We start from the raw sequence: 22,174 nt of genomic DNA on the forward strand, positions 1-22,174 counted from the left end.
AGCCACTCTGGAAAACTGTGTGGAGGTTCCTCAAAGAGTTAAAAATAGACCTGCCCTACGACCCAGCAATTGCACTGCTGGGGATTTACCCCAAAGATACAGATGCAGTGAAACGCCGGGACATCTGCACCCCGATGTTCCTAGCAGCAATGGCCACGATAGCCAAACTGTGGAAGGAGCCTCGGTGTCCATCGAAAGATGAATGGATAAAGAAGATGTGGTTTATGTATACAATGGAATATTCCTCACCCATTAGAAACGACAAATACCCACCATTTGCTTCAACGTGGATGGAACTGGAGGGTATTATGCTGAGTGAAGTAAGTCAGTCTCAGAAGGACAAACAGTGTATGTTCTCATTCATTTGGGGAATATAAATAATAGTGAAAGGGAATAGAAGGGAAGCGAGAAGAAATGTGTGGGAAATATCAGAAAGGGAGACAGAACGTAAAGACTGCTAACTCTGGGAAACGAACTAGGGGTGGTGGAAGGGGAGGAGGGTGGGGGGTGGGGGGGAATGGGTGATGAGCAGTTTTTTTGCTTTTTGTTTTGTTTTGTTTTGTTTTTTATAAAGGCAGTAAAATTCTGAAAGGCAGTGACACGAGGATCTCTAGTTAGGATCTTTCCAAGGAGTCCAACTGCGGCGGCAGCAGCAGCAATTATAATGAGAAAGCAAAGTACGAGCATCTTCAACAGGCCCTGGCCAGGAGCGGGGCTGGCTGCAGGGTTTTAAACACGGCTCTCTTCCGTGTTCACTTACACTTCAGACTGGTGTAAGGGGCACTTGATGGGATGAGCACTGGGTGTTATTCTATATGTTGGCAAATTGAACACCAAAAAAAAAAAAAATTATAAAAAAAATAAAATAAAGGAAAGTATGCATCAACAGGCATATCAGGAAAAAGGAATTTGTGGCAAAAGAAGAAATAATTACTAAAATAAGTTTTTCATTTTTATAAAAGTACATGAATTAAATAATACAGATAAGGGTGGCTCAGTAAGTTAAGCAGCTGACTCTTAATGTCACCTCAGGTCATGATCTCAAGGTTGTGGAATTAAGCCCAGTGTCGAGCTCCACACTGAGCATGGAGCTGCTTAAGATTCTCTCCCTCTTCCTCTGTCTCTCTCATACTCTCTCCCAAAGTAAACAAACAAACAAACAAACAATGCAGATAACCAAAACATATCTAAAATGGATATAATTAAACAGAGTACATAGGAAAAAAGGGTCCTAAATTTCAATTTCCCTAAGCAGAAATGAATTCTATGGATGCTTTCAACATAGACAAACACACACACATACTTTGCCATGCTTTTTTTAAGGATCATATTTATTTATTCATGAGAGACAGAGAGAGAGAGGCAGAGACACAGGCAGAGGGAGAAGCAGGCTCCATGCAGGGACCCCAATTCAGGACTCCATCCCAGGACCCCACGATCACACTTTGAGCCAAAGGCAGAGGCTCAACCTCTGAGCCACGTAGGTGCCCACTATTCTTTTTGTTCTCTCCCTCCCCCCCCCATCAGGAGATGGTATTTACCACCTTTCTGTTATTCATATCAAGAATTGTACAATTTCAGTTCAGGAGATCATATCCGAGGCCATTTTACCTGATACTCAGCTGTCTCAGTACACCAGGGCTTTGCCCAGATATTTCCCAAGAATTTTATTCTATTTCTCCTGAGTTGTAGCCAGTGTTTTCTAAATTTTGTATCTTCTTAATATATATTATTCTTATGTTGATGGAATACAGTGCCAAGAAAGTACCTTCAAAAAAGCTGTATGGTGCACAGAGGGAAAATAGTTTGGTTATCTAAAAAAGTTTTGTTTTCTTAAACTCCTGAAAAATATCAGCTGAGACGATATTGACAGTCTTAAAATAATTTTCCCCTCAACCTTGAAGATAGTGACAATAAATAAATAATAATAAATTAATAAATATATAAATAAGGATAATAAATACAAATTGTTGATGATAAAACTTGTTCCCTAAACTATTCGCATTGCTCTTAAGATGCCAATTTTTGTTTTTTAAATTATCTCAGACATAATGTTACAATAATCAATATATATCAAGTGGTGACTTTGTGGAAGCCTTTATTTGCTGATGACCAAATCTATAAGAGAATGATCAGGCCATTCCAGGTACTGTCCAAAAATATTAAGCAAATTTTCTCTGGGACTTTTGTTGTTACTACTGTTGTTCACTATCTGCTTGTTCTTTATGATTTGTGGGATTTTGTTTTAATTGTTTCTTGTCAAGGATGTTGGGTTATTGGCTTCTTTGCATAAAACATGACATTGGGTCTAGATGTCCAGGTTAAGCAACAGTTTTCTAGGTAGAAATTTAATTAAGATTTGTGTTTCTAGCCTCACTTTTCACTGTCCACTCTTTTGTTGTTTTTGTTTTGTATGGTTTAACCTCTTAAATCCAGTCTCACAGTATCTCAGACAGTCTGATTTCCCCCACCCCTGTATACCCATGTTTATGCTCTTTGTGTCTACTTTCTAGACTCCCTTAGGATTCCTGATAATCTTTATTCTCTTTTACTCTTTCCAGAAACTTGCTGAAACCTCATGAGTGCTTAAGTCCTCTTTCATTTCCTATGTTTTTTTTTTTAAGAGTTTATTTATTTATTCATGAGAGACACACAGAGAGAGAGGCAGAGACACAGGCAGAGGGAGAAGCAGGCTCCATGCAGGGAGCCCGATGTAGGATTCGATCCTGGGAATCCAGGATCACGCCCTGGGCCAAAGGCAGATGCTCAACCACTGAGCCACCCAGGGATCCCTATGTTGTTATATATAATTTCCTTTTGTACTTCATGTATAGCTTTACATAGCTGTATAGGTTTCATATTTTTAAACTAAATGTAAACATATGTTGTTTTAAAATGTAAGTAGTGATCTAACTTCTAATACCTGAGCAATAGTTGAATGTTATGAATTTAGTTTTCATTGACATTTCTCTCTCAGCAAGAAAAACTGGTGCTCTCTTTCCCTAATACAATACTAAGAGATAATACATTGGTGTTATCACCGTAAAATTGTTCAAATTTAGAAATATACTTTGCCAGGAAATTAGAGATCATCTTATTCTCAGGATCCTTCTTTTTTTTTATTTTTTATTTTTTTATTTTTTTTATTTTTATTTTTTTTAGGATCCTTCTATAAAACCTCTCACACACACGAACACACACACACACAAACACAGCTGTATAAATAGGAGCTATCAATTTTATTTTGAAGCCTGAAAAATATATTTCAAATAACTATCCTAATCAGATGTATTATTGATGAAACACTCTTTCTTTGATCAAAATTTTTAGAAAGTAGATTATATTGAATTATCAAAGGTTGCTTACAAAACATGAATTCCACTAAAGAAGAAAGGCTGAGAGTCTTCAATGATTATTCATTCTGATAAAGTTGTGATCAGAGATCTCTACAGATGTCTCATTTATTTATTTTTTAAAAGATGTTATTTATTTATTCATGAGAGACACAGAGAGACAGAGGCAGAGACACAGGCAGAAGGAAAAGCAGGCTCCCTGTGGGAATCCTGATGTGGGACTCGATTCCTGGACCCTGGGATCACGATAAGCCAAAGGCAGACACTCAACCACTGAGCCACCCAGGAACCGCCAGCTGTCATTTTTTAGTGGAAAAAAAAAAAAGTAAAATTATTTGGTCACTTTATTTAGTTTTGGTAGAGAAGTTTAGATAAGACATAAGACTTTGGACAAGTGATACTTCTGTGCAGATGGAATTCATGTGTTTTCCAATCCCTTCTTACTGAAATTCATTCCTAGTTTCTTGACTGAGTTTTCAACAATTATTTCCCTTCATTTTTGCAGGAAATAGTTTTGGATTCACTAAAATCTCAGCCACCACAAAGATGCATGGGTTTCACCTTTTATTTTTTAGAGGCTAACTATACAGTGGACTCTTGGACAACACAGTTTGAACTACTCGGTCAACTTACATAGAGTTTTGTTGTTGTTAAATACATAACTATTTTCCTTATGATTTTCTGAATAATATTATCTTTTCTCCAGCTTACTTTATTGTAAGACTACAGTAATAATACATATAATATACAAAATATTTGTTAATCTACTCTATATATTATTGGTAAGGTTTCCGGTCAACGTTAGTAGTTAATTTAGGGGGAATTAAAAGTTATACTAGAATTTTGACTGTTTGGGCATCATTACCCCTCATCCCCACATTGTTCCAAGGTCACCTGTATTTTCATATTTGGTGATCTTAGTTTTGCATTCAATTTTCTAAGTAGTACCCATCTAGTCACTAAGTTACTTTGTATTTTTTTTAGAGATGAAAGAACAAAATTTGTGGCTTTTCTAATCCTTAGTATGTTGCCTAATAAAAATGAATGTCAATTTTTAATCTATTTTTTTCTGTGTAGAGTCCCTTTTCTAGTTTCTTATATAATCTATTCCTACTTCAAAACCTATTTAATGATAACAATAGTATTCTTAGCTACGTCTATATTTTTCACAATAAATGTAGCATCTGAGTCCCACCTCTGGAAAATTCATCACTCTTTAAAATAGCATTTTTTCATCTCTATAACACACCAAAACATTTTGCATACTAAAATAACAAAACATTCTTAGTAGCTTTGGATAGTCATGTAATCAGAAACAAGAGGGATCCCTGGGTGGCGCAGTGGTTTGGCGCCTGCCTTTGGCCCAGGGCGCGATCCTGGAGACCTGGGATCGAATCCCACATCGGGCTCCCTGCATGGAGCCTGCTTCTCCCTCTGCCTGTGTCTCTGCCTCTCTCTCTCTCTCTGTGACTATCATAAATAAATAAAAATTTAAAAAAAAAAGAAAAAAAAAAAGAAGAGACACAGGCTGAATTTCTACATGAGCAGTAGAGCTACAAATACTAGTAAAAACAATTCTCCTTAATCAGACCCAAACAATTGTGGCATAAGGTCATTCTACCAATGAAGGAAGATTGATCCCAAGATGAGATGAACATGTATTTCCACTCCAAGAGCTTTTAAAAAAATTATATTAGAAAAAAAATTATATTAGAAAATGCTAATTTTGGGAGTTAGACTAGTCTTGCTACATAAATATTACAGATTGGATGTTTGTATCTCCCTGAATTCATCCTTAGAAGTCCCAATCCCCAATGTGGTGATATTTGGAGCTGCAGCATTTGAAAGGCAATTATGTCATTTATGATGAAACCCCCATGAATAGAATTGGTGCCCTTATGAGAGAAAACAAAAGATGATTACTCTCCACTGTATAGATACATAGCTATCTGCAACCTGGGAAGTCAGTTTTTTTTTTTTTTTTTTAAGATTTTTATTTATTCATCCATGAGACACACACACACACACACACACACACAAAGGCAGAGACACAGGCAGAGGGGGAAGCAGGCTCCCTGCAGGGACCCTTAAGTGGGACTCAATCCCAGGACCCCAGGATCACACCTGAACCAAAGGCAGATGCTCAACCACTGAGCCACTGCCCAGGCGACCCAAGGAAGTCAGGTCTTATCAGTAATTGAATCTACTGGTTCCCTTAGTCTTGAACTTTCCAGTCTCTAGAACTGTGAGGGATAAATTTCTATTGTTTAAACTTCCTACTCTATATTTTTATAGCAGCCTGAGTTAAGACAAGTTATCAGAAATTTTGTTCATTTTTTAATTAAAAAAATAATGTATGAGGAGAATACTTGACTGCAAGGAAGTGGCTGTCCATTTCCTGAATTGATCAAATAATAGATATTTTACATTTAAAAGTCATGTACATCTTAAGCCCAAAGTTTATGTTATTGCTTTTATAAATATTTAATCTATGTTTGGGTATAAATAAAATGTATAATATAAAAGTAAGGGGCTATGGTTTAACATTTCAAAAATGTCTGAAAAAAGGAAAATTCCTAGTTTTTTTTTTTTCTGTTTTATCTTTTTTTGGTCTTTCTTTACTAGTCCTCCAAATTTGATAGCTTTTTTTTTTTTAATTTGTTACACTATTTTATTTAAAGGACAAAGTATAAATCAGGCAAATATTATACACAGGTTTACTCCCTACCTTGATTACATTCCTGTTTTATTCCAGTTTCCATAAAATGTATTATGTAAAATAGATTTGAAAATATATATTTTACAGTCAACATTTATTTGATTGTAAAAATAGAAACATCCGTATAAAATATAAATAGATAATAAGCTTTATTCGTGAGCTTCTCCATCTTTTCAAGTGGATCAGTTAGAAGGATGGCACTTTAAATAATGTGTTAAATTTAGAGAGAGAATACATTAAATAGGAAGGAAAGTCGTGGAAAATAGGAAAGCCTTTCCATTAAGAGTTTCAGATATGAAATGTTCTATTCAGACACAAACTAAGCCTAAAATGAGAGATTTTTTTTAAAACTGAAAGAGCTAGAGAGTAATTAAAGGTAATTGGCATGTTATTATTCTTAAAAGGTTCCCTTTTCTGTTCTAAGAATACCAAGGAACAATTGAATAGATAAAAAGCGAACTATAAATTGCCAAATAGATCTTTTGTATAATAATACATCTCTCTAGACAAAAGATACTTCAAAGCCATAAAAAAAAAAGGGGAGGTGTATTTGCCTGACTGGCCCCTTATCCTCCCTGACCACAGTGAAGTTGCCTCAGATTTTTAAACTCACGGCATTAGAAGCTATCCTGAGAGGTTAAGGGGGACTCAAAAGTGATGAACTTGAAGGAGACCAGTTGGTCGCCAGAATTTAAAGTTAGGTGAGTGGAAAATCACTTGATAAATGAAATTGAAAGCTGAATAAATACTTTTACTTAAGAATACCTGTGGCAGATTGAGGCTGTTAACATTATTGATCCAATCTGGGAAGCCCTCCCTCTTGCCCTTTCTCTATCCAAATCCTGCATTTTTTTTTCCAGAACTGGATCAATACAAATTCTCATTATGAAGCCATTTATTTACTACTCTATCCTTCAATGAACTCTTTTGCAAAGACCTCTGTCCCACCCACAGTCAATACAGTGGCACAGTATTCTTCTATCTTTAGTTTCTCGACCAAGTAAGATTTCCTTAGATGCTTGCTCTAATTAATATAATCTTAATCCAATAAAAATATAAAACCCCTTACTCATGTATTCTTTCTAAGAAGACATGTTTTTTCTGATTCATAAATTTACCATATTCATTTAAAGATAGTTTTTATGCACCTTCAATATTTCTTCTATTGTGAATGCAAAAATTGTATTTTTCTGTATTTTGTTTACTTGTATCCTCTTTTCTTTAGGATTTATTTCATGGAGACTTCCAATACATTTCACTTGGAGCCATCACAACTTGTTAAAGGAATATATTGAAGAACTTCAGTAAAAAGTTTTTCTTCATGCTGGACATAGTAGGAACATTTATTACAATTAAAGAGTTCTTCATAACAACTGCCCAACTCATACCATTTTTGTACGACTTAGTTGTGACACTTTCTTTACTGTTTTATTACATGTATTTTCAAATAATTTTTACAAGTTTATTGAGGTATTATATATTTACAAAAAATGGCACATACTTAATGTATACAACTTGATGAGTTTGGGCGTATGCAGACACTTGTGATACTATCGCCTCAGTGAGAGTAATAAACATATGCATAACTTCCAAAAATTTCCTTGTGTCCTTTTGACTTTTTTTGTTGTAAGAACACTTGAAATCTACCTTCTTAATACACTTTTTAGTGCACAACATCATACTGTTAACTATAGGTTCTACAATGTTCAGCAGATATCTAGAATTCTTTCATCTTGTATAACTACAATTTGATACTTACTGAACAACATAAACCCAAAACAGTTCTTTAAACAACGAACATAGAGGATCCAAAGTTAAATTCATACACTTTTGAAAAACTGATTTATATGAGGATATTCTACATTAAACTTAAACTTGATGAGAATAAAGTTAATATATTTATTATCAACCACATTACAAGACATAGTTATAACATACATTTCTTTCTATGTTCTTGGATTATATTGGTACTTAATGTAGGAAAATAAAGACAACTGTAATCTAGTAAGCTATAAATAATTGAGCCCATAGACTGTATCTGAATTTCAGATGTAAGGGTTCAGAATATGTCACCGGAAAAAAAAAAAAAAAAGTGCCACTTTGGTGTATTGATTATTTTAAATTAAAAGTACTTGAGAAACAGCTGGTACAGGAAGGTTCTGACCTTTCATTGACCCTCTGAAAGTAGGGGCTGTATCTTCAATGTAGAATTAACCCTCCTTGTACCAGGAAGGTAGCAGGCACTCTTATCAGCAGAGACAGAGAATTTAGGGCCAAGAGGGCTACATAAATAAACTTGTTCCTTCTTCAAAATTTTACCACTCTAAGCCCAAATAACTGGTTAATTCTTTACAAATTTATTGTTCCTTTGTTTAAAAAGTATAAAAGCTTCCTAATTTGATCACTTTTAAAAGTCTTCTATTTTTAGGGGTTTCCATATTTCTCATGTATGAAATTAATTTTATTTTTCTCTTAATATATTTAGGTCAATTTAATCATTAGATCACTCAAAAAACCTAGAAGGGAGGAAAAGAAAAATCTTCTGCACCTATATTTTCATGCTCAATGTGAGGCTCTGCACCAGCTAGCCATCGTCTGCTCTGGGATGGATGTGGTTCAGAGATATGGGGGCCTCTGGCGAGAGCTTGCAGAAGGTAAATGTTCTTACTACATTAGTTTTCCAGGTCTGGACTTGCATAATCCACTGGGAGTGGAAGTGGTAAGAGTCTTTTTCCTTTTCTAAATGTAGATTAACAGGAGGAAATATTTGTGTGAACTGGCTTCCTGGGTATGGTGACCCCTATAAAGATTTTGTTATGAGTATTTTCGTTTTCTATTGATCTCTTTCCTCCCAGATGTGGTCATTGTTTTCTTTTGTCTCTGTCTTTTGTATCTCTTTTCACAAGAAGGGAAATCATAGGGTAGAATGCAGGAATAGGTACTATAAGCCTGCAAGTTAGCCTTGCAGACTGGTGAGTTCATGGTTCGCATCAGACAAGTATCTGTTTAGATATACTCACTATATAAAAATAATATAAGGTTTTCTTTTTGTCTGATTCTATGTCTGAGAGCTTGGCTTTTTGATCACTAAGAATACCCTTTTTGCCCTCCACCAGCCAGAAAGTGCAAGTGTCACTTTGCATCTAGTGGCAGCCAAGTAGGCTGGGATCCAAGACACCAAGTGACAAATAGTATTCTGTTTGACCATGCCAAATGTCAGGAGAGTTATCTTAAGGGGTCCTCCTTTATAAGGAGTCTTTATCATCTTAACCTTCATATCTCATTAGTACTGGAAAAGTCCTATTCCAGGAAAGACTGCTCAGTGTCCGATAAACAGGTCTGTGGCTGGAGGTATCTCACATTCTCATGGGAAATCAGAGACACCATTTCCCTAACACCATTCTAACTGCTAGTGATAAGGAAGGTCTTTGGTTTCGTAGGCTAACTCTGGGAGTGAACTTTCTGGATTTTGGGAGGATTGCATGTTTTGTACTGTATTTGAGGATGTCACTTGTGTCCATGGTTAAGACATAAAAAGCCTTATTGGTTTGAGTCATTATTATGATTAATGTACCTTTGAGGTACACCTGGATGGCTTAGTCTATTAGGCGTCCAACCCTTTGTTTCAACTCAGGTCATGATCCCATGAGTCGTGAGACTGAGCCCTACGTGGGGCTCTGCACTCAGTGGGGAGTCTGCTTGGGGATTTTTCTTCCTCTTCTTCTCCCCCTACTCTCTCTCTCTCTCTCCCTCTCTCTCAAATAAATAAAATAAATAAATAAATAATAAATCTTGAAAAAAAATTAGTGTACCTTTGACGATCTTATTCATGAATAGCCCAACAACGGGCACTTTGAGTTGGAAAAACTCTTAATACTGAAAAAATATTGTAAAGAGCTATTATCCTTAACAATTATCTTAATAGTATCTATGGAAAGATCAAATTAAAAATAGGACAGAAAGGAGTATATAAGGTCTAAACTTACAGATTTTCCTAACAAATTTCAAAAAAACAAAAGTTAGAAAAAAATTAAACTTTATATCCAATTTAAGTTCCCCTTCTCAAAATCCAACTCCATCTCCTCAACAAATCCCCTTAGATCCCCAAACTCCTCCAATTTCCCCAGAGATTCCTTTAAATACCCAGCTGGCTTTTTAAAATTTCCTTTCCCTGGAAGATTTACAGAGAACATTCAAGCCTGATCTCCAGGTCCACTAATAAACAGGTTATTCATGTAAATGTTGAGAGGCACAGAGTGAATCTAGCAGAAGAACCCAGGATAGACTGTAGGTCTCACTCTGCTAACCCATACAGCAACTTCTACTTTCCAGGGCTTAGTAATCAAGATCTTCCAGCCTCAGGCCTTCTTATCCAATAATATTTGTGGATGTATCTTGGATGCCTCATTGTAAAAAATTCAAGTACCCTAGACAGCAGCAGATATATTAAATTATAAAGCCATTTTACCTCTGCTTTTAGAAGATACTGCCAAATTTAGAGAAGACTCAGAAAAATTGGTGACTTTTTTTCTGCTGAGGGATGATCTTCTCACCTATGATACACCATAGTTAACAGAGCAAGCCAGCTAGCTCTTGGGAAAACTTACTTCACAGAGAGAATAGATGACTGGAATTTCTCCCTGGCCTTCCTACAAATGATTAGGAAATGGATCACTTGAAGGCTTATGTTAAGAGAGTGAAGGACATAATGGTAAAGTCTTTTCTCCTGAATGAATTGTTTCAATGTCGAATTGTAAATTCAGGGGGAAAAAAAAAAAGAAAAAAACATTCAAAGTTTTTTTTTTTTTTTTGAAGGCCTCATGCAGAATTTTTAAAGGCATTCTGCATTAAGCCCTAAAGCTCCAGAACACAGAAATCTTTTGATTCCCACCTTAACAGGAAATATTCTCCCTGAAAAAAAAAGACATAAATTAAAATTAATGTAATTGGATGGGTGGGTCAGCTCCTTGATATTATTTTAGGCTGCAAACCAATTCTTTGATGAATTAAAAACAACTGGCCTTGTCTTAGAAATCAGTCTTCATAAAACCAGAAATGTAGTTCTGGAAGCAATTCAAAGTTCACCTATCTTTACCAACCCCCAAACTTGTCCTATTATCTCAAAACGCTTGCAGGTATTATTAAAGATGAGGACATTGAATCAGAATTGATCTAAAAAAGGGAGGAAAAAGTAATTATCCTCGACTTCTGAAAATAGACAAAAATGCCTTAATACTCTGAGGAGAAAAGAGTATTACATACTTTCTCTGTCTCTTGGAGACATAAATTTTACCATATTTTTCAGTTATAAACATTCAGGAGATGATTAAAATACTTCCCACACATAATCCCCTAAGACTGAAGAGAGAGAGAGAGAGAGAAAGAGAGACAGGGAGAGAAAAAGAGAGGAAGAGAGAAGAAAGAAAGAGAAAGAAAGAAAAAGAAAGAAAGAAAGAAAGAAAGAAAGAAATAAGAAGAACAGAAAAAAAGAAAAACAGAAAAACAACGCACAAAATAGATAACTCCCAAAAAAACTCCCACCCCCTCATCAAAGACCCCCTCATCCCTCCCAACGCCCTCCCTCCCTCCCTACCCCCCCTCCCTCCCTCCTCCTCCTCCTCACTCCCCTCCCTCCACTCCCTCCCTCCTACCGCCCTCCTCGCCTCCCTCATCCCTCCCTCCCGCCCTCCCATCCCTTCCCTCCCTCCCTCGACCTCCCTTCTTCCTTCCTCCGTCCGTCCTTCCTTCCTGACCATTATCCGTACCTTGCCCTTCCTTCCCTTCCTCCTTTCTTTCTTTCTTTCTTTTATCTCCTTCGTTCTTCGTCGGGTTTGTTTCCCTTCTATCTGTCTTAAATACAAACTTATAAAAGCTTCTGTCCAAAATCTATCCCATAGCCTCCATAATATTACTTGTCAAGGGCATATAGAAATCTTAAAAGTCTTCTCCACAATTTTAATGAAAATCTTTGTCATCTGATCAAATGAACCCAACTTATTCCAATTGACAGAAACACAACTTAGATTCAACTGTTATTTATGAGCTAGTAAGTTTTATATTCTTGTACCTGATTTCATGGCTAAAATTTTACAACAAAGGCCATAGGTCTGTTTTCATCTGTTTGAATATTTATGTATGTCCACAAATGTATGTTAGAAATATGTAATATTTTTCTACCTCCAGACGGGATTGACAAATTAATTTGTTAAAAAACTAACTGAAAAAAAAAAAAAAACTAACTGTAGTTAGTCTAAAGAAAATAAATCATTAGCAAATTAAATGTTTCTAAATTTTCAGAACTCTAATAGAAACTAACCCAAATGCTTTTTGAGTTCTCATGATCTGGGGTAGTCTTTGGTAAATAACAGCTAGTTTAAGTTTGTTGGTTTTTTTAAAGTAGGTATGTCTTCAGAGTTATCAGCATTAAATATAGTACAGACATACAACTTTTATTCTAACTGGATTAATTAGTCAAATAAGTTCATGTTATCTCTGTTAGAAATTCTAATATAGTCAATCTTGCATTTCTCTGAAGATATACCTCTTTTAAAAAGTTGTTATTTTCTGTATTAACTCTGATTCTTTGGATAGTATTCTGCTAAGTTTTGTTTCACTCTTGCCTTTCTTAAAAGTGTGATGACTTTTAACTTTTTACATGAATGTCTATCTGTTAACAAGAGGTTGAGGAGTTGTGAACCATCTATGAAGTTGGAGGGAATAATCATCCTTGTTTATCAGTGTTCCTGCTTCCTGTTCTTCCTGGCTTTGCCAATTACTGGGGCTCTGCCCTATTGATATTACTGATATGCCAAGATTCATCTAGCCAACTGAGCACAATATTATTATGCCCAAATGCTGTCTCTTCATTTTATTTTTTATTTTATTTTATTTAAAATTTTATTTATTTATTCATGAGAGACACAGAGAGAGAGAGAGAGCCAGAGATGTAGGCAGAGGGAGAAGCAGGCTTCTCTCAGGGAACCCAATGTGGGACTCGATTCCGGACTCAGGGATCACACCCTGAGCCAAAGGCAGATGCTCAAGCACTGAGGCACCAGGCATCCCTCTTCATTTTATTTTTTTTAAAGATTTTATTTATTTACTTATTTATTTTAGAGAGAATGGGGAGAGGGGGGAGAAGAGGAGGGAGAGGGAAAATCTCAAGCAGCCTCACTCTGAGTCCTTAACCTGGTAAGGGGCTCAAACTCACAGCCCTGAGATCACGACCTGAGCTGAAACCAAGAGTTGGTTGCTTAATTGACTGAGCCACCCAGGTGTCCCTCTTCATTGTTTTGCTCAATGATATCTCCTTGCTTTCATATTTAGGCTTCTTCCTTCATCAACTTGTTTTTTGTTTCTAAGATTTCTCCTTTCTCAAAAACAAAGTAAACATGACCAACAACAACAAATACAGCAATCAAAGAGCTTCACTGATCAATTCTGTCAACTATTTAACAAGAAATAATATGAATTTCAAGCAAAGTCAAACAAAATAGATGAGGAAAAACTTCCTAATACATTTTGAACTCAGAATAACCATGAAGACTATGAGTCCAGAAATGGACAAAGAAGAAAAATTACAAAAAAATTCATTTATGAACATAAGCTTTGAACACTGAATAAAAGTATTAGAAAATGGAAATGAGCAACATATAAAACTGGTTAATATACAATCACCCATTGTTGGGGTTTTGATACTAATTTTTACTAATTATTCTCACTGAGCCTGCAAGATGTTCTGAATCAGGGTGAGATTTCTTAATAAGTATATAGATCTACCCCTCTTTAGTCCTTACCCCTGGGGAAATATCACAAGATCCAGATCAATTGAGCTAAGTGGCTAATGAGGCGCCCATACATGAGAGATAAGGAAAATGGATTTTTCTCTGTTACTGAGAGAGAGGGAGAGAGTTGTCCCTTTTCCCTTTTGAAAGGGTCTCTTACTCCAATCTTGAAATATGTCAATAAAAGCTCTCTAAGAGCCAAGTGACAGAGATTTCTAGGTACCATGCATCACATCTTCTTGAAATTCAATTTTTTAGAAGAATTTTGAAATTTATTTGAGAATGAGAGACTGCATGAGTTGAGGGGGAAAGAGTCAGAGGGAGCGGGATAAGCAGATTCCCAGTGGGACAGGGAGCCTGATGCAGTGCTCAATCTCAGGACCCTGAGATCATGAGCTGAGCCAGAGTCAGACACTCAACTGACTGAGCGATCCAGGTGCCCTCAATATAAATACCTATAACAATAAGAAGCAATATAAATCTGTTTGAATTAAAAAAATGAATACAAATATTTTTAAACCAGTCCTATTTCCCTAAATATTCCCAGAACAGTGATATTTCACTTTTTCCTATATAATAAATAGGAAAATATCCAAATTCAAGAAAATATTTTAAAGGATATATATTACTAATGTTTACATAACTTGAATTATTCTAGTTTCTGTATTTTATATTCTAGAAAAAAATCTGAGCAATTTTGTTTTTCTAGCACCAGTCACTTCCTTTTTTATTAATTAGATTTGTTGGCTACTAGGTATATCACTTTTATTAATTTAGCTTTGAGCAGAATGATTCTATTTTACTTAATTTTCAGAAAAGGTTTCCAAACGCAAACTTGTGATTTCCATTGGTATATGTCACCTTGTTAAATCTAGCTTTTTTTTCCCCTCTAATGCAGCTACCAAAATAATGTTTAACAACAAATGATTTGTGAAGTCAATTGAAAAATGTTTATGCTATATTAGACAACTTGATGAAAATGCATTAAGCTCATGAGTGTCTAAAGATTTGTTAGTGCCTGGAATCTATGTATGGAGATATCCAGGAAAAAATCTTATAGTATAAACTATGCAACGGTGAAAAATCAATACAGCATACCAATATTTTCATAGGATGACACAACCTGGCCATATTAATTTTTACGAAGCAAATATTCTCAAATGAAACAGCATTTCCCCAAACCAATATTTGTTTTTATATAAAATTCAGTTAAATTCAATGAACATTTATTGAATTCTGTAGGTTCAAAATATTGTGATTCATCCTGGTAATGCTAAGAATTTCTCCCTTCTTTACCTTGAACTCAGTGTAATGGAGGACAGAGAAGCTTAGACATGTACTTTCAATGAAATATGATAAATAACACAATAATAGTACTTTTTCTTAATTTTCAGATACCAATTTTTTACTTATAAACAGTTCCTTAAAGAGTGATCAGTTTTCTCCATAGACATCAACAAGAATCTATTTGCCCTGTTTGGTAAAAATAAATTAATTATAGCTTTGTGCAGACATATCCTGCTTAATTACAAGGTTATGTTAGCCAAAACCATTATGATAAGACATTCAGAATTGAGACTTTGTCTCTCTTCATACAAATGTACATATATTATACATACATATCAGGCATATATTATATAATATATATATGCATTACTTGATTTGAAGAGCATAATATAATTTTTAAGATTTTATTTATCTATTCGAGAGAGAGCATGAATGAGAGAGAGCATGAACAGCGGGGAGAGGGGAGAGGGAAAAGCAGACTCTGGGCTGAACAGGGAGACCTACGCAGGGCCCAAGATCCCAGGGCTCCGCATGACTTGAGCCAAAGGCAGACACTTAGGTAACTAAGCCCCCCAGGTGCCCTGAGCACAATATATTTTTTAAATAGTGTGTCTTGATTAGCCATTAAATGCCAACACGTGCTAACTCAAAGTCAACCACAGTTGCACACACCGGTATAAGAAGCTTGTGACATGACTACTAAGAGGTTAGGCTACCTCCTCAAATCAAAACTACTACTAATATTGAGTTAAACATGATAAGGCTACTTCCCTATTTAGAAGATGCGAGGCAAAAATCAATACTTTGCGTACACTATTGTTGAACCATATATTTTGTTGTAAAACATGATATGCTTTAATTTCAAAATATTGCCGATTTCTGAAGTAATTGCACAAGTGTCAGCAATATTTTCAGCTCTGGTGGCCATTCCTTACTTATAGTTATAGAGACCTTCTTGCTGACACTGGGGTCTGGTAGATGGCTCCATATGATTAATTACAGGTAATGCATGAATGATTTAAAATGATACTGAATTAATTGGATAGTATATGTGACTTTTCCGATTCTCTCAGAATTTTAGCCAGGGCCCTAAAAGTTCAAAATAATAAATCCCATATTACCAAAGAATATACCAGGAGATTGTGATAATACTATTGTGACCCCTCTGCTTGTCACTTATTTCCAGAAGTTATGTTTTCAAAGACATTCTTCTGAAAAGGATTCCTTTGGACAGGTAATGCAGGTGCTCTTGGCTCACTTGAGTGCCAAGCGAAAAAGCTGTGAGGAAGCACCCAACAAATGTGATATGTCTATGAGACATATTTGATCTCTCTCTCATATGAAATCTTAAAAGTAAGTTTCTCTGGAATAACCCAGGTAAGCAGACTGGGTCAAACTGAAAATTGTGTGTATATCCAAGATTTGGCTGGTTCACAGATGAGGACATTTGAGGTGGTAGCTGGAATTGATTTGCCTTGAAATAAATCTAAAAGAAGTGTTTGGGAAAACCAGGTAATCCCAACAGAGGAATATTAGAAGTCTCGACTGCCTAAACATCAGGATATTGATAAACCATAAGGGACCAATACAAAGAGGCATTTTTTTTAAACAAGGAACCACAGTTGAGGTTTCTTGATGCTGTAGTTTCTTAACATTTGACACATATTCACAGTCCACTTAAGAGCTAAAAGTAGACATTGCGCCTGAGAGGACATTCTTGCCCATTGAAAACTACATGAGTTAAACAAGACTTTTTGTGCAACTTTCTCCCGGTTCCTTCCCTGTACGAGCCAGAAAGAGCACAGAAATCGGGGAAGATTTAAGAACAAACTGAAAAATAGTAAAAATTCCTTTGCTATTTGCCTAGGCTGAGGCAGCACTGAATTTGGAACCCAGTATAGCTTTGGATTGGATAAAATATAATGTTGCTGATATTCAAATGGATCATAAACTACAACTTGGAACTGATACTATGTCTTAAAACCTGAAAATGACTAAAAACATATTTTCAAGATAACAGTGTGTGAGGGTAAGAAGAGAGTTTGTTTCAGCATGAAAGGAGAGTCACATGAAAAAAGAGACTTCTTCAAAAATTCAAACCAGGAATAGCTCTTTTGAAAACAAATTACATACTCAAATTCAAAAAAAAAACTTATAATATAAATACATAATTTCATTTAATATAAGTTTCTTTTAATATAAATGAATATGTCCTGGATGATTATTTGATAGGAAGCCTTTGGTCTTAATTTTATGTATGGATCTATTGAGCTTCATTTCTTTTCTGGCAATAATATTTTGAAGTTCTCCTTTGGAAAATTTCAATAATATATGTTTTATATATATTGTATATTATGTATTGGCATCTTTATCAGTCTTCCATGATGGGTACTTAAGTTGTTTCCATATCTTGGCTACTATAAATAATGCTTCAGTTTACATGGGAGTGCAGATATGTTTTCAATGTCCTGTTTTCATTTTCTTTGGATATATATCAAAGTGAAATTGCTAGATCAAATGGTAAGGAGTTCAATTTTTATTTTTTTAGAGATACATTTATACTAATTCCCATGGTAGCTGCACCAGTGGCTCTAGCAGTATATGTTTCCCTTTTTTCCATATCTTTGCCAACACTTTTTTAACTCTTGTATTTTTGATGATAGCCATTCTAACATGTGTAAAGTGGTAAATAATTGTGGTTTTGAGTTTCATTTCCCTGATGATCAGTGATGTTGAGCACCTCTTCATGTGTCTGTTGGCCATTTATATGTCATGTTTGGAAAAATGTAGATTCAATTATATTGTCACTTTTTAAACCAGATTTTGTTGTTGTCATTGAGTAGTAAGCATTTTTTAATAAGTTTTGAATGTTAACCCCTTATTAGACAATGATTTTGCAAATATTCCCTCTCATCCCATAGGTTGCCTTTCTATTTTGCTGACTGTTTTATTTACTGTGCAAACTGCAATTTGAAAAATTTTATTATGGGCAAAGATGTTGACTATTGTCAAATGCTTTTTCTACACCTACTGGGATGATTATGTGATTTTTATCTGTCATTTTGTTAATGTGGTATATTATACGGTGATTTGTGGATGTTGGACAATTCTTGCATCCCTGGACTGAATCCCACTAGGTCACATTGTATGATCCTCTCAATGTACCGATGAATTCAGTTTGTTAACCTTGTTTCTTTTTGCAATAGGTATGGTCTATTGTTTTCAGTGCTGATTCTTAAAATGGATGAATAAGTTGAAAATACATGAAAAATGATGTGTATGCAGACATCACCCCCCAATAAAAAAAGGGTAAGCATACAGATGTCTGACATATATACATGCATATATATACATATATATATATACACACACATACACTCACATTTTCATACTAATTTATCTCTATTTTACATAATAGTATGTGTTATCTGGCTACATTAATAATTATATCTGGTATAAATGTATTTGGGAGCAAACAACTTTCTTTTGGCATACAAATGAGCAGTGAAAGAAGAAAATGTGTTAGTATATAGAATAGGGCTAGCCCAAAACATGTGCTCTGCCAGGGATCAGGTAATATAGTACAGTTGTTGAACAGGGATTGGGAAGCTATTTCAAAAGTTCTTCCTGTTTTGAATGCAAATGTGAAGGAAATAAATAGCAATATTATAAATAAGACTGAATATTTTACCAGAAGTCAAGGAAAAAGCAGAGAAGTAAAGTGGGAAAATGAGAGACCAATGGGATGGGGTCCTGCCTTCTTTATCACTTAATTGCATTAAGTACCCAAATGTGGAAATTATACCAAGAGTTTGCTCATTTACCATTGTTTTATTTGACTAATGTACTCTTTCAAGATGTGGAAAAGTCTGACTTTGTTTAGAAAATTCTCTCTTTAAAAAAAAAATTATTAATTTTAGAGAAGGAGAGAGAGGTGGGAGGGGTGGAGGGAGAGAGAATCCTAAAACAGATTCCTGGCCACGAGCTCATCCCTATGCAGGGTTTGATTCCAGGACCCTGAGATCATGACATGGACCGAAATCAAGAATTGGATACTTTAACCAACTGAGCTACTTAGGTGCCGCAGAAATGTAATTATTTCTCTGAAAAACTTCATCAGTAGAGATTATATATAAATAAAAATAAGCAACTGATGAAATGGTCTTTCTTTTTTAAAAGCCCATATATTCACTGAGTCAAGTATTAGAAGTGAGCATTCACTTGTTAAATTACCTAATAGGGATGATCCTTTATTTTCCAATTCTTCAGTAACCAATGATCTTTACTTAATACAGCAAGTGAACTGACAGAAAAATAACACTGAGATATCAATAACAACAGAACTTTTTTGTATGCAGCTTTGAAAAAAAGAAGTAAAAGAAAAAAATAAAAAACGTTTCTCATTTTTAGACACTATTTTCAATTACATATTTCTTCAGGCCTAATAAGAATCCTAACAATTAAAACAAGTGCTATTTTGTTTTCATTAACTTGAAATTGATATTTACCATTATTTCAGATCATGTTTAATTTGCTTTTTCAAAAAAAAAATTTGCTTTTTCAAGATCTAAAACATTAAATGAATATGTGAAAAAGAAAAATTAAGTAGAAAACAAAATGGTCATTGAAGTAATTGGCATAAATTTGTTGAATAATGTCTTATATTTGGTCATTATTTTCTGGTTCTACACACTTTGCTCTCCTAAACTCCATTTGCAATGAACTCAGCTATAAAATTGGTCAGATTGTCAGTGGTAATATTAGATATGTATAGCAGTGTCTGTTGCTTTTTGGGAGTTATAGCTGGGCTTGTCTTCATAGGTGCATGTGTATATCTGTCATTTATTGAACAACTCTACCATACATACCACACATACACTTGTTATTTTTCTACATTGTTACATATTATACTATAGTATAGAAACTATTTTTAAAAGAATTAGTAAGTATAAAATCTATGTAGCAGAAGAATTAAGTATCTCATAAGGGGATCATGTCACATGACATTATTCCACAGAGATAAGTGATTTATATAAATTTAAGACAAGACAAAAAATAGTTTTGGGAGTGTAAATGGTCACATAACTTTGAAACATTTCAGGTAAATTGCCACTCAGTAAAACATTAATCACATATAACAAATGAAAACCTCAGGGGGAAATGTTTTGATTGACAAAGAACTGTAGTTTGCCTTAGAGACTATGTTTGTCTTTTAGTATTTCACACAAGAACCTATTCTTAAACCAGGGAGCAAAAAACAAAACAAAACAAAAACAAAATTTTTTAAAAAGGCAAAAAGAGCTACTTCTAAAAGTAAAATTTAAAACTATTTATATATAATCATAGTTGGAAAAATAAGTGGAAATCAGTATGTGATTTCAGATGATTGAACATCTATAACAAAGAATTATTGCCATTTTTCTGGTAAATTCATTTTACAACTGAACTAGAAAGCAAGCAGATATACATTTTTTAAAATATGACTTTAAAAAGTTTGTGTTTAACTGTTTGTGATGCCTGGGTGGCTCAGTGGTTGAGCATCTGCCTTTGGCTCAGGGTGTGATCGCAGGGTCCGGAATCCAGTCCTACATTGGGCTCCCTGCAGAGAGCCTGCTTCTCCCTCTGCCTGTTTCTGTCTCTCTCTCTCTCTCTCTCTCTCTCATGAATAAATAAATTATTTAAAAATAATAAAAAATAAAAAATGTCTATGTTTGAGTAACTATAAAAACCTGAATTACCTATAAAAGGAATCTAAAAAATTTTACTTTTAAAAATTGCAGAACTAGGGGATCCCTGGGTGGCGCAGCAGTTTGGCGCCTGCCTTTGGCCCAGGGCACGATCCTGGAGACCCGGGATCGAATCCCACGTCGGGCTGCCGGTGCATGGAGCCTGCTTCTCCCTCTGCCTGTGTCTCTGCGCCCCTCTCTCTCTCTCTGTGACTATCATAAATAAATAAAAAAAAATAAAAATAAATAAAAATTGCAGAACTAGACAAAGACGGAGCAGAAGCCGGGCACAGGCAGTGGACATGGTCCCGCCAAGAGCCGAGGATGGCAGTGAACTTATACTCAACGTCTGTCACCAGTGTTAACCTAAGTCAACATGATATGCTGGCCTGGATCAATGAGTCTTTGCAGCTGAATCTGACAAAGATTGAACAGTTGTGCTCAGGGGCTGCCTATTGTCAGTTCATGGACATGCTATTCCCTGGCTCCACTGCCTTGAAGAAAGTGAAATTCCAGGCTAAACTAGAGCATGAATACATCCAGAACCTCAAAATACTACAAGCAGGTATTAAGAGAATGGGTGTTGACAAAATAAGTCCTGTGGACAAATTAGTAAAAGGAAAGTTTCAGGACAATTTTGAATTTGTTCAGTGGTTCAAGAAGTTTTTTGATGCAAACTATGATGGAAAAGACTGTGACCCTGTAGCTGCCAGACAAGGTCAAGACACTGCAGTGGCTCCCTCCCTTGTTGCTCCAGCTCTGAACAACCCGAAGAAACCTCTCAGCTCTAGCAGTGCAGTTCCACAGAGGCCCACTGCAACACACAGAACTACTGCAACCCTAAAGGCTGGCCCGGGTGTGGTGCGAAAGAATCCTAGTGTGGGCAACGGGATGATGAAGCAGCTGAATTGATGCAGCAGGTGAATGTATGGAAACTTACCGTCCAAGACTTGGAGAAAGAGAGAGATTTCTACTTTGGAAAGCTAAAAAACATTGAATTGATTTGCCAGGAGAACGAAGGGGAAAACAACCCTGTATTTTTATTTTTTATTTATTTATTTATTTTTTTATTGGAGTTCAATTTGCCAACATATAGCATAACATCCAGCGCTCATCCCATCAAGTGCCCCCCTCAGTGCCCGTCCTGTATTGCAGAGGATCCTGGACATTCTCTATGCCACAGATGAAGGCTTTGTGATACCTGATGAAAGGGGGGCCCACAGGAGGAACAAGAAGTGTATTAACAGACTGGACCAGCAGAGCAACATCTGAATTCTTCATTCCAAATCATGTGCTTGACTGTAA

The 22,174-nt window shown here is 35.4% G+C and overlaps 1 pseudogene; it reads left to right on the top strand.

Annotated features, from left to right (window-relative positions):
- Positions 1-21,193: 21,193 nt before the first annotated feature.
- Positions 21,194-22,113, top strand: LOC476081 (annotated as a pseudogene).
- The last annotated feature ends 61 nt before the right edge of the window (positions 22,114-22,174 follow it).

This window comes from Canis lupus, chromosome 19 (genome assembly GCF_011100685.1).
Source record: "Canis lupus familiaris isolate Mischka breed German Shepherd chromosome 19, alternate assembly UU_Cfam_GSD_1.0, whole genome shotgun sequence".
NCBI lineage: Eukaryota > Metazoa > Chordata > Mammalia > Carnivora > Canidae > Canis > Canis lupus.